At 47.9% G+C, this 16,057-nt stretch overlaps 1 long non-coding RNA gene across 1 annotated transcript in view; it reads left to right on the top strand.

The window, feature by feature from the left end:
* Nucleotides 1-14,901, top strand: part of LOC116183910 (uncharacterized) — a 71,181-nt gene extending 56,280 nt beyond the window's left edge. Inside the window, exons 2-3 of the long non-coding RNA XR_004148622.2 lie at nucleotides 13,592-13,656; nucleotides 14,674-14,901. This is a non-coding gene — a long non-coding RNA (uncharacterized LOC116183910). The remainder of the gene's footprint in view (nucleotides 1-13,591; nucleotides 13,657-14,673) is intronic.
* Nucleotides 14,902-16,057: the final 1,156 nt, after the last annotated feature.

Genomic DNA, 16,057 nt, shown 5'->3' with positions numbered 1-16,057 from the left:
CCAGGCCTTCCAGGGCAGCCAGAGGGAAGCCCTGGATTCCCACATGGCTAGATTATTTAGTGCTGCAGAAGTCTCTTCTCCAAGGTTTGCAACAGCAAACTCAATATACACTCCCCCTTCCCTACATTTATCCGCCCCTTTGGGACGCCGGTCTCTCTGAGGCATTCCGCGTGTCAGTGGCTGACTTTGCACAGATGACAGGACCGAATGTGAGCGAGTGCCTTTACGCACCTCTGCGTGACGTGAGCCCGTTTGCCCGTGCCCGTGCGGGCTCTCGGAAACAAAAGCCGGGGCAGCCGAGCGTGCCCCTCTCATCCTAGAGCGGTCACACCCACGCTCCGCTCCGCGGCTCCTCTACCATTCACATTCGTAGCCATGCCCACGGACACGCTCCCTGCACACTGATCCGCTCCTCTCCTCACGGGCACACCCATTCCCTCACACGCGCTCTGCCTTTGTCTTGCCTTTCACAGCCACAGACGCTCTTCATCTCAGAACTACCACACCCCACTCCACTGCCCCCCCTCCCATAGATCGTCAGCTCCCGAGATGAAAGGAGCATTTCCTACCTAAGAAGAGAGGTTACTGCTCCTTTATAAAAATTATTTTTTTTTAAATCTTTTCTGGTGAGCCACAGAGGGGCAGAGGCTCGGCTCGCTTTTTGGTGCTGACGCTGTGCCCTTGCTGAGGCACCCCAGAGCACTTTTACCCAGCAGAATAGCAGCAGATCCTTTGGTGAAGGATCAGGATCGCCGTTCATTAGGGGAATAATAAAACAGCCCCAAAGCGTCGTCACTGCACTGCAGCAAGGAGTGAGCAAAATGGGGATTCGGAGCCCTTTTCCGCTACGAGAGAAAAAATGTGCCGGTATTGCCTCCCAAGGGCTGCGGATGCGGTTGCCGCAGCAACGCTACATCTGAGTCAGAACCACCAAGGATCACCATGGCAACGAGTGTCTCAGTTGCCATTTCCAGAGCTCTGACTGGGTTTGGACTGGAACCATCACACCACAGGAAAGGGGCAGGGTGGGAACCATCGCCCGGCGGGTCCTGGCCGGGGGTAACAGCTCTGAGCCCTGCGAGCCGCAATCGCTCCCGGGCACCTCCTCCCGCATCCCGAGTCCCCTGCCCCGCCATCGCCAGGTTCCGTGGAGCCACAGCGTTGGTGCAATTGGAACCTGCTGGTGTCGTGCCCAAGATGGGGCAGAGACTGGGTTCAGGGCGGGTGTGGTGAGCTGACATCTCCTGCAAAGCCTTGCGAATAAGCAGATTTTTTAACCCGTAAACTCCAGACAAAAGAGGAAACTAAGCTCCCCGCTGTCTGCCGGCTCTCACCCTCCCCTTCGCGCACGAGCTTTCATGCTCCTGTGAATATTGAGCGGAGACAGAAGCCCGGAGGGATTTGCATTTCACACTTGCCAGCAAATGAGCAACAGGAAGATCACACCGAGACCCCGGCACGGTGCTATTATCAATATGTGCACTAGTCATCCACTGACCGCAGAGCCTGAAATTGCTCCTTTCTCTCCTGCTCTGTGCAGAGGGAGCAGGCGCTGCCCCAGTGGTCACGATGCCAGCGCCGTGGGAAGGCAGGTGCCCGCGGTGGCTGGGTGGCAGAGCAGCCCTGCCGTGCGTGTGTATGTGTGAGTGTGAGTGTGTGTGAGTGTGAGTGTGTGTGTGTGTGAGTGTGTGTGTGTGTGAGTGTGCGTGCCGGGCGCTCGGGCACACCGCGAGGTGCGCAGAACGGCTCCGCGCTCCGCGCAGCCAGGGCGGGGGCACTGTGCACAGCCGGCGCTTCAGGCTCGGGCAGCCGGCACGGAGAAGTGCTCTGGAAACGCACGCAGGGCTTTTAGCCCCGCTGTATACCCCTGTGGGAAGTTAGCCGAGAGGGGCACAGCCTCCAGCTTGCAGATAAGGAAAGGAAGCATCCCCGAGACGTTCATGAGCAGTTCTCTTCCTTACTATGTCCAAAGTGGTTCTCGCCACTCTGTGACCATCGGAGATGCTGGCAGCAGAGCTGTCACAGAAAATACATGAAAATCTCATTTCTTAGTCTATGCAAGGTATTAAGCACATTTAAGTACCTGGAGTTTGCCTGCCCTGCCTTTCTTTCTCAGCACTGTCTCTGCTCTACCCTCCACACACAACACCTTTACACCAGGGAGTGCTTTTTGTAAAATGTGCTCTTTTTGGAATAGATCAACCATAGGGCAGAGAAAGCTTAGTTTTACATGACAAGGGCTGCCCAGGTGCATGGGGTCTCCTACTGGCCCATTAGGCTGGTAGGAATGCCTGCACATTCCCACATCCCCCTGGCCTCTGTTGAGGGCAGATGTCCATTGATAAGGTCTGCTGAAGACCAGTCTGCATCCTTCAGGAACCAGATGTGTCAGAGCCAGATGTGACAGTGTGTCCCTAACAACTGTGACAATACGTGGCCATCCCTCTCTCTCTTCTGAGCCAGGGAACAAGCACAGCACAGGACATTGAATGCTGTTCCTTACAGGACCAGGTTTTGTGGTCCTGGTAGCCCTGGTGTCAGATTTTCTTACACAGCTCTGGCTGATTCAATAATCTCTTCTGCTGCCAGAAAAGAGCAGCAGTACTGTTCCACTTCCTCCTCCTTGCATCATCCTACCTCTCTGAGTTTTGGTGTACCACCCTGCCAGTTGCTCTGGCATACCACTGACCCCTAACAGGCCCAGACACACCTGCTCCACTAGAAATGCACCTTTTTTTCTTTTTTCTTTGTGAAAATATTATGTTTCAGGAAACAGGAGGCAGAGTGAGGTGCTTGTTGCTCCCTGTTTGTCACAACTAAATCTGCCTTTACCTTTGAATTCTTTCAAGCCCAGATGTAAGGCAGCTCCCTGCTGGCAGCCCTCCTGCCTGCAGCTATTGCAATTTGAGTGAGCCATCTTTTGAGATATTTTCCTACTGTGGTAACTAAATTAACAGGACACTGGCAAAGCCATAACTGCTGTAGATCAAAGCACTGGTTAGAAGAATCAGTATCAAACACTCTTCTGCAACGAAGATTCCTCTTCCACTTGGGACTTTGCAAATGGTTGAGCAGGGAGCAGTTGATCTCACAGTTGGCACCTGAAATGAAGCGGATCTTTAAGGTCCTTGAACGAGTGCCACCTGCTTTCCTCAAAACAAGGTACAGGAGGAAGCAAGGTGAGGGCAGGACTAGCCAAGGCACCAGGGGATTCCCATTTTCAGCACCGTTTTTCTGCTTGTTTCTTCAGTGCTATGGGCCAGACCAAGCTGCCAGCTGCTTCTCCCTGAAATAATGGGAATTTTCTTCTGGCGAAGAAATGCCAATGTAAAGCTTGACTTGCTCTACACCTCCAAAGAGATGCTTAGCTCCTGCTTCTTCACATTTTCTGATTTTTCATTTTTCATGAACTTTATTTTGTGCTGGTGGGTGTTTCTTTTTCTCTTATGAGAAGGGAGGAAGTAGAGTCCTAATGAAAAGGCAATGTCCTGGTTTTTCCCCCAGCAGCAGCACCAGGGACTGAGCAGGGAACTGCACCATCCCTTCTGTTTCTGTAATCATCCTGGCAGGGCTCTAGGCTTGGATTAGGAATTTACAATCCTTCCCCATCCACCTTTTTCACATTAACTCATTCATTTTGTCATTAATAGATGGTGTGCACACCACTGGCAGTAGAGCTGAAGAGTTCCAGGTATGTGCAGATGGCTTTAGATCTGTTTGAAAAAATCTCTGCCTCAAAAAGCCAAGAAAAATATAGCCTTATGATGAAATTTTTCTAAGTAAATAGGTCAGGAGATTTAACAAATGGATCTGAGGCTCCTAAGTCACTTAAGGAAAATTTTATTTCATCACAAATCACTTTTCCTTCAGTAGGGCAGAGATGTTTTCAGGGTAAGAAAGATTTTTCTTCATTTAGCAGTGTGGTGAGTTGACCTTGGTTGGACACCCACCAAAGCTGCTGTGTCACACCCCTCCTCAGCTGGACAGGGGGAGAAAACTACACCAAAAGGCTTGAGGGTTAAGGATCAGGAGAAGTCACTCGCCAATTACTGTCACAGGCAAACAGGCTCATCTTGGAGAAAATGAATTTAATTTATTACCAAACAAATCAGAGTAGGGAAGCAGGTAATTAAACAACCTTAAACCACCTTAAGTTCACTCCCAATTTTTTCTCCTTCCTCCTCACAGTGGGGCAGGGGCACAGGAATGGGGTTTGCAGCTGGTTCTTCAAACATTGTCTCTGCTGCTCCTTCCTCCTTGCAGGGAGGACTCCTCACACTCTCATCCTCTGCATGTCGAGTCCCTCCCACAGGCTGAAGTTCTTCATGAGCTGCTCCAGTGTAGGTCTCCACCTGCGGGCTGCAGTCCTTCAGGAGCAGGCTGCTCCAGTGCGAGTTCCCATGGTATCCCAATTCCTGCCAGCAAATGTGCTTCACCTTGGGCTCCTCTCTGCATGAGGCTTCAGGTCCTGGCAGGAGCCTGCTCCCCTGCTCCATCATGGGCTCTCCACCAGGTCACAGCCTCCTTTGGGCATCCACCTGCTCCACTGTGGGGTCCTCCACGGGCTGTAGGTGAATGTCTGGTCCACCAGGGATGTCCAGGGGCTGCAGGGTAGTCTCTGTTCCAACACCTATAGCACCTCCTCCCCTATCTCCTTTACTCATCCTGGTGTCTCTTTCACAGTTATTTCTCTCACATATTTTCACTCCTCCTTCCTGGCTGCTGTTGCACAGCAGTTTTCCCCCTCTTAAAGATGTTATCCCAGAGGTTTTACCACCATCATTGATGGTGGTGGGTCCATCTTGGTGCTGGCTGGCGTTGGCTCCACTGGACACAGAGCGGGCTTCTACCATTCTACCATCACTGAAGCCACTCCTATAGCACTCTCCCCCTACCAAAGCCTTGCTACACAAACCCAATACAGTTACTGGATTATCATTAATCCTGAGAGTGAACACACATATTTAGTTGATCCAAGGCCATTCACTTTTTGTCTGAGATTTCATTTCAGGTAATCTTTTTCCTGATGGTTCTATGTCCGGCTGTAATACAAAAAGCTATTCACATCATTATCTACAGATCAGTGCATGTGTGCTGACATAAGAGATCTATCAAACATCATCTTCTTTCATTTTAATGCGAGAAAGAAAAGGCCAAGCTCTACTCAACATGTCAAATCACTTCCTGGGAGATTCAAGGCCAAGAGCAGGCCTCTTCCACTCTTCAGACAGAAGAGAAGAAATCAGGGTCAAACAGAATTGAGTGTAGCCCCTCTCCTTCTCCCCTGCTGCAGGTGGCTGTGACCACACAGCCCAAAAGGTGTGATGGGGCAGTGTAGCTTTGTGTAGACATTTGCAATATTGATACAGATATGTGGCAAATTATCCTCTATTAATGAGAAAATGAGGCTATTCTCACTTATGAGTCACCTGTTTTTTCATCCCCATGTTTGTTTTCTTGTATTAGAGGAATAACAGCATACCCACTGTCCAGAAAGCCAAGTGCCTCAAAATACCATTGAGATGGGTCTGGCTTGCTCAGAGCATGCTGCTCCTTCAGCTGTTCCCAGATACTTTTGATGAGCTGAAAAACACTGTGAAGCAACTAGGGGCATAACAAGCAGTACAGTTATTTCCCATCAGGTTTGATATGCGGATCCAGCCTGCAACAGCACAGGGGGCTGGGGGCACTAGATATGGCAGTTTGTCTTTCCCCCTTTCAGCTGCTTCACCCCAAAAAATGTTCGCCTCACTCAGCTCCTCAGAAGAAATTAAATACCACAGAGACCACCTGGCATTCTCCCCCTTCTCCATGGACACAGCCACCAGAGAAGCAATTTCTTTCATATTCCCACGCCAGGACTGAAGGAGGCTGCACAGAGGCTCTGTGCCATGGCTTGGCCCTCTCTGCATCTGGAAGCGCACCCTACTTTCGACTATAGTTTATCCCAGAACAATTTTACAGGGACATGGAATAGCTCTAGCATGAGCCCAAGCCATCTGTGTAGATCTGACTCTCTTCAGTCCTTGCTTAGCCCTGTGGAAAACTGACACAGGGTACTCTTGTCCTCTGTTCAGACTCCTGGGAAGCTGTTGTAGGCTCCAGGATTCCCATGTACAAGGATCCTTGCACCAGTTTCTCGGAATGGACCCTGGGACTACAATGAAGCATGACTCCTGGGTTAGTCTCAGAGTTTTTGCTATGAGGGAAGAGAAAGAGAGGGTAAAACAAAAAGTACTGATCAGTGGATATTTTTGCTGCTGTGGCTGAGTCCTTGTTAAGTATTGACTAAGGCAAGCAAGCTGGAGGATTTTCAAAGGATTTTCTATTCAAATCAGTACACAAAAGCTTTATTACTTGTCCCAATGCTGCAAAATCATGTCAGACCCTATCAAAATCATGACAGTGGCTTAAATAATGAGTTTAAAAATAGATGTGTTAGCTTATTTGTATTTGAAGTATGGTTTTTGGATCATTAGGTTAAACTGGCTTCAAGTTCTTTGTGTTCCTCCATGTCAGAAGCTCTAAAAACACTGAAAAAATATTAATAAACCCCCTGAGATCCTCAAATAGTCACATTTCTCTAGAACATTATCTTTGTGGGGGAAAAAAAGCAACATACACTATTATAAGAAGCCTGCTAAAGCCATGAGAACTGCCAGCTTCTTTCTTCTCATCAAGGGTTTAAAATCTACATTTTATCTGCTCATGTCTGACAGCAAAAAATACAATACTGTGACAAAGCAGCACAAAGGCCAGGTTAACTTCTAGAGGAAAGTAACACTTCCAATTATTTAGGTGTTGGCAGAGAGCCCAAAGATGCTTCTGGTAGCCCTGCTATCAACGAGCCTCCAAGCTACCATAATGTTTGCCCACTGCTTAGATCTCTCTTTTTATCAGACCCAAAGGATCAGAGCCTGAAGTGCCTGTAGTGATACAGGTGAACTGTGTCCAGAGCCAGCAGCAGCACAGCCTCTCATGGCAGAATCACCCAATGCCTTGGGTTGGAAGGACCTTAAAAATCATGTAGTTCCAACCTCCCTGCCATGAGCTGGGATGCTGCTATGGGCAACATTGCTCCTCTGCTGTGGCAAGGGGCACCTTCCACACTTTCCACCAGGCCAGGTTTCTCAAAGCCTCTCGCTGGCAGAGCAAATGCCCAGGGATGCTGCCTCACCAGCAGCAGCCAAGCACCCACCTTTGTGGCCTGATACAGCAACACAGCTTCAAGGCATCAGATAAGCTGTAATCACAACAAGTGGCACTTGCCTCTGCTCTCCATCACTCCTCATGGCCTTGAGCCACTCATACATGACTTTCTTACAGTCAGCCCTGGAAACCAGCCTTTCCTGTAAGACTGCACAGGAGGCCCACACAGATGCATCATAGTGGCAGGGAGGGAAGGGAAGGAGGCTGTGGCTGAGGACAGAAAGGAGCAGTAGAGACACACAGATGGTGACACCAAGTAGGGATTTTTTGAGTCTACCTGCAGCATTTTTAGCTGTAAAACGCAGAGGGCTGAATAAGACTCAGACAAGCCACCAGCTGTGTCAGCAAAGCAAAAACATTGTGACAGTGGTGAATGCCTCAAAACGAAAAAGGGAAAGCAGATTTCAGCCTACTGTGAGACATGGAGCTCTGTCTCTCATGAGACACCCATGCAGACATTTTTAAACCGTGGATACACATGCTGGCTGGCTTCTCTCTTACATCTGTAAGAGAGGGGGACTGGAGCCCTTCCACATAAATTGGGATTTCAGCTTTTGCCTCCTCTTGGGTTGTAGTTGGGTCACCCTTCCTTTGGTGATCTCCCCAGGCTGGATGGATCCCATTCAGAGTCACTCAGGAAGCAAGCCCTCTGCCACCACCCCTCCTGATAAAACAGCCCTGAGGAAGGATGGCCTGGTGTTTTCTGTCCCCAGCAGATGTCAGGCTCACACCTCAATCTTGAGGGGACATTTCAGGACTGGGGCTGAACACCCAGGCTCTCGTGCCACCCAGCTTTCCTGCAAAGTAGGAAAACACAAATGCTTCCAGATGCACCAGGCACTTGCTGTTCCTTCACATCAGCCAGCACTGATGCTCAGGTGTTTGTTCATTTTTAACATAGCTCTTTTAGTGATTGAAGATAGAGGACAGTCAGGGAGCAGGTTACCTTCCAAACATAGGTAAATCATGCACCCACTGCTGGCTACTTGGGGTTTGTGTGGGCAGAGATCAGAGACCTGCCACCAGGTTTGGCAAATGTTGGTGGAGCAGGCTGGCAAGGAGACTTCAGCGGGTGCTGACAGCTGGTGCAGCTAAAGGAAGGACCCCGGGGAGTTCAGAGACATGAGAAGGGCTGAGATGAGCTGCTAGGGGATGCAAGCACTGGAAAATAAGAAATGCTGAGAGAGCCAGCTGGGGGAGGTTAATAAAGCCTGCCTGTCAGGGGAACTATCTGACAGGCAGACAGCCAGAGGAGGGGAGAAAACAGCTCACTCGAGTCCACGGACCCATAACTGGGTTATGCAGCTATATAATCCACTTAAGCTCTAAAACTGTCCTGCCTCCCTCCCCCAGCCTCTACTCTCCTCTTCTGTGCCTCTAATATTCAGAAATGTTTCCTCGAAGCTTTGCAGGAAGTCTTGACAGTGGTTCAATTTGATTAGCGCTGGCTGGGGAGTCTTCCCAGAGGATCTTGGGAAGAACAGATACACACCCCAGAGAAACCTGCAGGGTATGGGTGAGCTGAGCTCATACTCTGTCTGCAGCCCTGGGGAGACATGCTCTGTAAGAGGGGCACACACACCAGCAGAGGCACGGGGGTGGGGTTTTTTTAACCTGCGTTAGGAAATACATGTGGACACTTAATGCAGTTTATTCAAAAGAAGCCGTCTTCTCCATTATATGTCATTCACCCTGAGAGAGATTAGAGAAGCACAAGATGCAAAAGGCCTCTTAGATCATCTAGCCCATCACCCCACAAATGAAGATTTAATCCCATTAAGGGCCACTGTTGGCTTCAGTGGCTTCAAGATTTGGTCCTAATTGCACAAACACAAAGCCATTACAAGACTGCAGTCTGACAGAGGAGCTTTCTTTTTTACAGGTTATATAATTTCTTTGATTAAAGTGGCTTATCTGCATGCTAATAATTAGAAAAATACTGTCCACTTCTATTCTTGTTTCATTCTGAGATCCTGGTGTGCTGGATATAATCAGGAGGTGAGACGTGTATGCACTGTGAGATCAGCAATGCACAGGCACATCAAAAAGACAGGTCCTTGCCCATGAGGGGATTATAATCTAATTTATTATACAGATTGCAGCAGTGCATTACAAGAAAAAAAAAAAAAAAGTTCATTTTATAGGAAGGATCAGGAATGAAGGGAGGGGTCCACACTGATTTTCACATGCTTTGCATCAGCAGCCTACAATAGCTGAATTCATTGCATGCTATATACACATTTTGTTTGCTCTCTAATTATTAATTTAGAAAGGACATTCAGTCAGGGAGGGGACTGGATGAGAAATGTCCCTGAAAGCTGTCTGGAAAAAATGAGCAAGAATGGATTTATGGAATGAGAGGGATAGAGTCCAGAAGGTTGTCTCCTGTAGCCATGGTTGTGTGGGAGAGCATAAGAGGGCTGTAAGGAAGTGCACAAGGGTGAATGCATTGACAGTGCCAAGGATGCAACTGGCAATGGACCACAGGGCAGGAAAATGTGCAAACAAGCCCCTTAAGAGAAGATCAATATGGAAGCAAAATGCAAAATTCAATGAAGGAATACATAACTGGGGAATCAAGCTGGTGCTCCTGTTTCTTCATCCTCCTGCATATTCCAGATGACAACTAAAAGCTCAAAGTCTTTGTGTATTGATTAAACTTATTATAAAACAACAGCAAGGATAGGAAAAAAATTATCAAACTCAACTTGCATTTGTAAGATTTTAGTGGATAAACACCTTGGTCATTTTTCTTAGTTAAAAAAAAAAAAAGTATGCCACCATTGATCAATGCTAATGGCTTTCAATAAAGGCTAATTAAATTATGCTCTAAGATTGGACAGGGCATAAGCCAAGTCCCAAGCATGCCCCAAAGCCAGTCTGAAGGGAAAAGAGAAAGGGAACTTACCCCTATGAAGCTACAGGGGATTATTTCACCTACTGCAATCTTTAATATCAATCAGCCAGGAGGGATGTTTATCCCTGTCTCCCAACATATCATACAGAGGCATTCACTCTCCAGACATGAACAAATTATGAATTGTTCTTTGAACCAAGATGAGGCTCAGCTATTCACCACCTCAATCAAAATGGAAAGCACCAAGCAAAAAAATATAACCCAAGGCAAGATAGGAGAGCAAAACAGATTAAATATATGTATAAATATTCATACATAATAAGAGATGGGATTGCAACAAAAGAATAAATCTTAACAGACCTAAAGGACAACCCAAGAGATGTCTTGGAGTTGCTAATGGTAAATTGTTACTGGCATCTTAACTTCTGCTGAACATTAGTGTAATGAGTAAAGCAAGGAGTGGGAGCCAAGACCTCAGAAATCAGAACTGTCTCTGCTGCCTCACACTGCTTAAACTACTGAGACATTAAAGGAGACCCTCAGCTTTCTTTAAAAAAAAAAAATTAAAAAGCATCTGTTCATGTTTGCAGATAAAAACTTAGAAACACAAAGCAATTGTACCCTAAAGGCAAGTGAAGTGATCTCAAACCTTGTTACTTCAAAATACATTATTAGCTTAAACTCTGAGGACTGATTGTCGCTGTGCGAGACAGGCTCCGGGCGGGGGCCGGTGGGACACAGCGAGAAGGGGGAGAGGTGGCACCGCTTTTCCCCTTTGGCTCTGCGAGGCTCAGTTCTAGAGCGGGAGCAGATGAAAGGGCGACACGGGGCTCGGGTGCAGACACGTGTTTATAGTGGGAGCGTGTTCCCGAGACCACGGGCACCGACCCAGCGTCGGTTATACCCCGTGCCGGGGGCAGGGGGAACCTGAGCTGCGGCCAATGGGACGGGAGGCAGGGGACAGGGGCAGGGAAACCCTGGAAACAGTGATGGGAAAGGTGGGGGGGGCAGGGACAGACCGCGTGGCGAGGGGGAAGGACAAGGCAACGCAGGAACGGGACAAAGGACCACGGGAGGGAGGGGGAACGCGCGGGAAGGGGGGAGGGGGAATGGGGGAAGAAGGGAAAATTACAAACCCTGCAGCTCAATCTTTTGCATTAACATAAAGGAAAGGGGGTTCTGAGGTAAAAACAAATTAGCAATGTTACAAAGAGACATCAGAAAGTGATACACCAATCATAGTGACAATGAATGGGGCAAAAATCTTTTCCACATTACAATTTAAGATAAAGGGTACAAAATTATCATACACACATTCTGTATCGAGGATGAAAGCAGGATTCATGACACAATGCTTGTGGTTTTCAAATTCTAGCAGAGCAGAAGCAGGCAGCGAACAGTGATGTGGTTTCTCCAATTTTATTATTTGATTGCAAAGTTGGCATAGCATTGTGAGCAGTAATTAGAGAGGATGATCTTTCCTTCTATAAGATATAACTCAATCCAAAAAGTTATTTTCAAACTATCACAAGCAATGGGGAAAACTTGTATCTAAATAACAAGGGAACTTTGGGCAAGGTACATTTAGGAGATGGGATAGGGGGTGAACCTGGGCACCACTGTTTCAGGGGAAAAAAAACAGTGAAGCTCTGGTCCAGGTTTCCAGCTCCACTCCCTTCGAAGGGGGCCCCTCCCATAGCAAAGGGGAAAGCTCTCTTACAAAGGGAGGTGCTCTAACAGAGGGGCCCCTCTGGAAATCCCTCCCATCAGAGGGGGGCCAGAAGAAGGACTGAGGGATTAATCCAACCTCACCTCCCCCCAACAGGGGCTGGCTCGCTGCAGGATGGTGCAGGGCCATTGGGGGAGGAGTGGGGCCAGCGGGAAAACTTGGGGCGGAAGAGAAGGATCAAGGCAGGAAAAGGGGATCCCTGTAGCGTGGCCAGCACCATCTTGGGAGGGGGTGCAGGGTGCACTGCACCTCGCCCAGGGAGGCACGGCCAATGCCATCCCCAAGGGAGGATAACAGTGTCCGGCAGGGTGCTTGGGGTGGCTCAGCCGCTGGCATCCCCAAGGGAGGAGGTTCGGGGAAGTCCGTGGGGAAAAGGGAAGGGGAAGCTTCGCAGAAGCCGAGGGGGAAATCTACAGGAGAGGGGCCCGATGCGGCTGGAAGCCGACAAAATGCGTGGATGTGAAGGGCCTCTCTTAGGATGTTAACAATTCTCCCATAGCTGACGTGTCGCCGTTTACAATTCTGTCCCATTGGTGTCCTTTCGACTCCCCCTGCCCCCATAGTCCAGTATAGGGAGGTGAGGGTAGAAAAGGCAGCTTTCCGAGAAAGAGAAGGAGCTTTCCAGAATGAGTTACTCCAGAAAAGACCAAGCGAGGTTGTGTCCTCCTCAGAAAAGAAAAAGCCTCCCGGCTGCCAGGGACATGCAAGGCTACAGCACCCATCTGGACATACGGTGGTTAAAACTCAGAAAAGAAAAAAGGTAGCTCAGCCGCCCGCCAGGGTCCCACCCTGCTCTGACCCAATTTACCCTCCGGGCTCCGGCGGTGAAATCTCTATCTCTCTCCTCAGTGGTGGAAAATTGTGCTGAACTGAGGACATATTCTTTCATGGTTTGGCTCTCCCAGAAACCTGGGTGTTCCCGTTAACCAGAGCTTGTCCCTGAAACTCTGGGTTCAGCCACTGTCAGCCTCTGGTCTCCATTCAGATGCCGTCCCCTGATGGACCACTTTTTGAGCTCAGTCCATTGAGCCACTGCCAAACTGTCCTCTTTGTTCCTTGGGTAAGTCTACCCGGCTCCCGGCCCCTGCAGTCCGGCTGCCCCCGCAGCGCGGCTGCTCCCGAGCAGGTTAGAGAGCACACCGTGGAGGACGGAAGAGGGTCCCGGAGCTTCAGGTTTGTTTTCCATCCGGCGCATCAACTCCTCTTAGCGTCTGCAGAGCTCTTGCGGCAGCAGAGTTCCTTTCTCTCTCCCCCTTTTTACAAATCGATGGGAATAACCATCCTCTGCTACCATTTGTTGCCGTGCGAGACCAGCTCCGGGCGGCCGCCGGTGGGACATGGCCGGAGGAGGGGAGAGGCAGCAGCCGCTTTTCCCCTTCGGCTCTGCGAGGCTCAGTTCTAGAGCGGGAGCAGACGAAAGGGCGACACGGGGCTCAGGTGCAGACACGTGTTTATTGTGGGAGCGTGTTCCCGAGACCACGGGCACCGACCTGGGCGTCGGTTATACCCCGTGCTGGGGCGGGGGGAACCTGAGCTGCGGCCAATGTGGACAGGGGCAGGGGAGAGGGGCAGGGAAACCCCGGGGACAGAGATGGAAAAGGCGGGGAGGGGGCAGGGACCGACTGCGTGGCGAGGGGAAAGGCAGGGGAACGCAGGGAACGGGACAAAGGACCGCGGGAGGGAGGGAGAACGTGCGGGAAGGGGGGAGGGGGAATGGGGGGAAGAAGGGAAAATTACAAACCCCGGAACTGATCTCTGTGGTGACAGTCATAGTCTCTTGTTTTGTGAGTGCACAGGACTGAGAAAGAGGTGGGCAGAGGTGGAGACAGGAACATTTCCTTCTGCACAGCACTTAGACCAGGTAAGGAGAAAAGGAGAAGAAAATATGGAGGTGAGAGACAGGAGAAAAAGACCTTTGTATTTAACAAGACAGGTGACTGTAACATTTCCATCATTAATATTTGTTTTGGCTCTTCTCAGTCTCTTCCACACAGCAATCTACAATCCCCTTCATAATACCCAGAATATCTGTAATAGCTTGTAGCTATCTCTTGTGTGACTTCAGATTACTCTTCAGAAGACTCTATATGCATTATATTCACTGCCGTGCCAATTCTACAATCACATTAGCAAAGATAATACCTTGACTTTGCTGATTGTGAAATCATTGAAACTTCCATTTAAAAAGTGGCATATGAAGAAGCAAAGAATAATAATTTTTAAGCAAAAACAGATTACAAATGAGGCAGCTATTGAGCTTCCTTGTGCAAGCTCTCCTACTTCAAACTGCAAAGAACAGTGGCCATTAGTGGTGCATTGCATATTACACTAGGAAAACGTGCTTGAGACTCCGACTGAGTTATTTTACTATTCAGTTCATATTTGTTACTGATTTTTTACTTTAGTGCTTACATCTTCATGTATAAATGGTCAGATCGATGGTTCAAACCCTGAAGTGACAAGCACGTATTTAAATCGCCTTTACTCAAATGTTAATTAATCTTGTTTGTTCCCTTATCCTTATGAAATGTGGTATGCAAGAGAGGTTATTAAAATGGGTGTCAGTGGAGGTGTGCACTTAGAATGAATGCAGCTCTTGGTCCACACAAATTTAATATAGGGTCATTGGAGTAACAGAAAAGATGGTCACAACAATCTAAGGCAATCAGCAAGACAAACTGCTAGGGAAAGTAATATAAATTCTTAGAATAGTTGATGCAATTAAGAAAATTACAAAGCTTTCAGGCATGCAAACACTTCTTATTGTCCTCCCTTCTCCTGCAGTATCATCCAGTCTAATATAAGTAGCTAATAATATAAATATCTATCTAATATAAAAAGATATTTCAACTCCTTACAAGCCTTGCTTCATTTACAGAGAGATGAACTTGTGATCAGATGAAAAAATGCAACAAGCAGGACTGGCCATGCGAGCAAAGCACATCCTGAATTATTGAAAGGCAACCATGTGGCTGCCACCCGAGCAAACACAGACGAGCCGTGAGAGAGGAAGCCAGAGGAGCAGCATCTATGGTTTTCTGTCTTTCAGCCCAGGTGCCTTTCATTTGTTTCCATGTTTATGAGTGGCTTAATAAAAGAGATTGTTAATGTACACAGTCTCACATGCATTGCCTCTGTGCATGAGCTCACTCCCCCTTATTTTCAGCTGTCTGTCATCTACATCTAGGGAAAACAAAACTGAGAATTGGTTAGTGTTTTTTGGCCTGTGTTTCTACCCACGCCCAGGTTAGACCTCAAGATGATGTAAACTGATGGAGACCCACTAAACTCAGGTGGGTCTGCTGAGTTATGCCAGTGAAGGATCCAACTTGTTTACTTATCAGCTGCTTATGTCTTACATGATGAATTGGTCCTGTACTGACAGCTAATAAAAGATGTATTTATGTAAATGAGAGAGACCACGCACGCTCTACAATATTAAAAAGGATTGTTTTCTCCACAAAATATATTAGTTGAAAGACAGGTGTCACATTTGTTTTGAAATACTGGGGCTTCTTGACATGAAAAACAACACAAGATTTTGTTGGGTTGTTTTTTGGTTTTTTTTTTTTTTTTTTTTTGTACAGCAAATGCAAACTTTTTATTAAAACAGAATTTTCATTTGGTGACAAGGCTGTCTTTTCAGGTTCTGCTGGAAAGCATTCAGCTTGGAGAAGGTCTTGGATTCCCAAAGCCTTTCTGCTGTGGGTTTTTTCCCTTCAAACATGCCAGCTCATCTAATAAAAGAGACTTTCCCACCTAAAAACCTCACCTCACTTACACCTTGAGAAATTCATACCGCCTCTCTAACAGCTTATATCAGTTATTCACTAATGATGGCTTATTAGCAGCAAGTGGGGTCTAATATTCACCATCTTCAGATATGTGAGAATTGTGTGTGTGTGTGGCAAATACCTGAGAACATTCAAGCTTGTGTTCCTCCCCAAAAGGGAAATTATGAATCAGTCACAATTCACAGCTGCAACATAACAATAACTGTTGTCCTTTCATTTTCTGTGACAACTGGAACACTGACAGTGAACAGCAGGACAATGGAGTTGTGTCAACATGCAGGAGGATTTCAGAGTGCTTACAGATATGAGTCATCCTGGTTGGTTATGGAACACTAAACCTTTGGCATTACAAGACTTTCTCAGTGGTTTGATTCTCTTTATTTTTGTCTTGTTTCACCCCATCATTTCAGATGGTGTGAAAGGAATGCATTCAATGCTCAGAGGAAAAAAAAAGGGGCTCTCTCAGGA

Source organism: Lonchura striata, chromosome 2 (assembly GCF_046129695.1).
Source record: "Lonchura striata isolate bLonStr1 chromosome 2, bLonStr1.mat, whole genome shotgun sequence".
NCBI classification, from domain to species: domain Eukaryota; kingdom Metazoa; phylum Chordata; class Aves; order Passeriformes; family Estrildidae; genus Lonchura; species Lonchura striata.
Note: the sequence above shows the minus strand (reverse complement) of the source record. Positions and strands in the feature narration are given on the sequence as shown.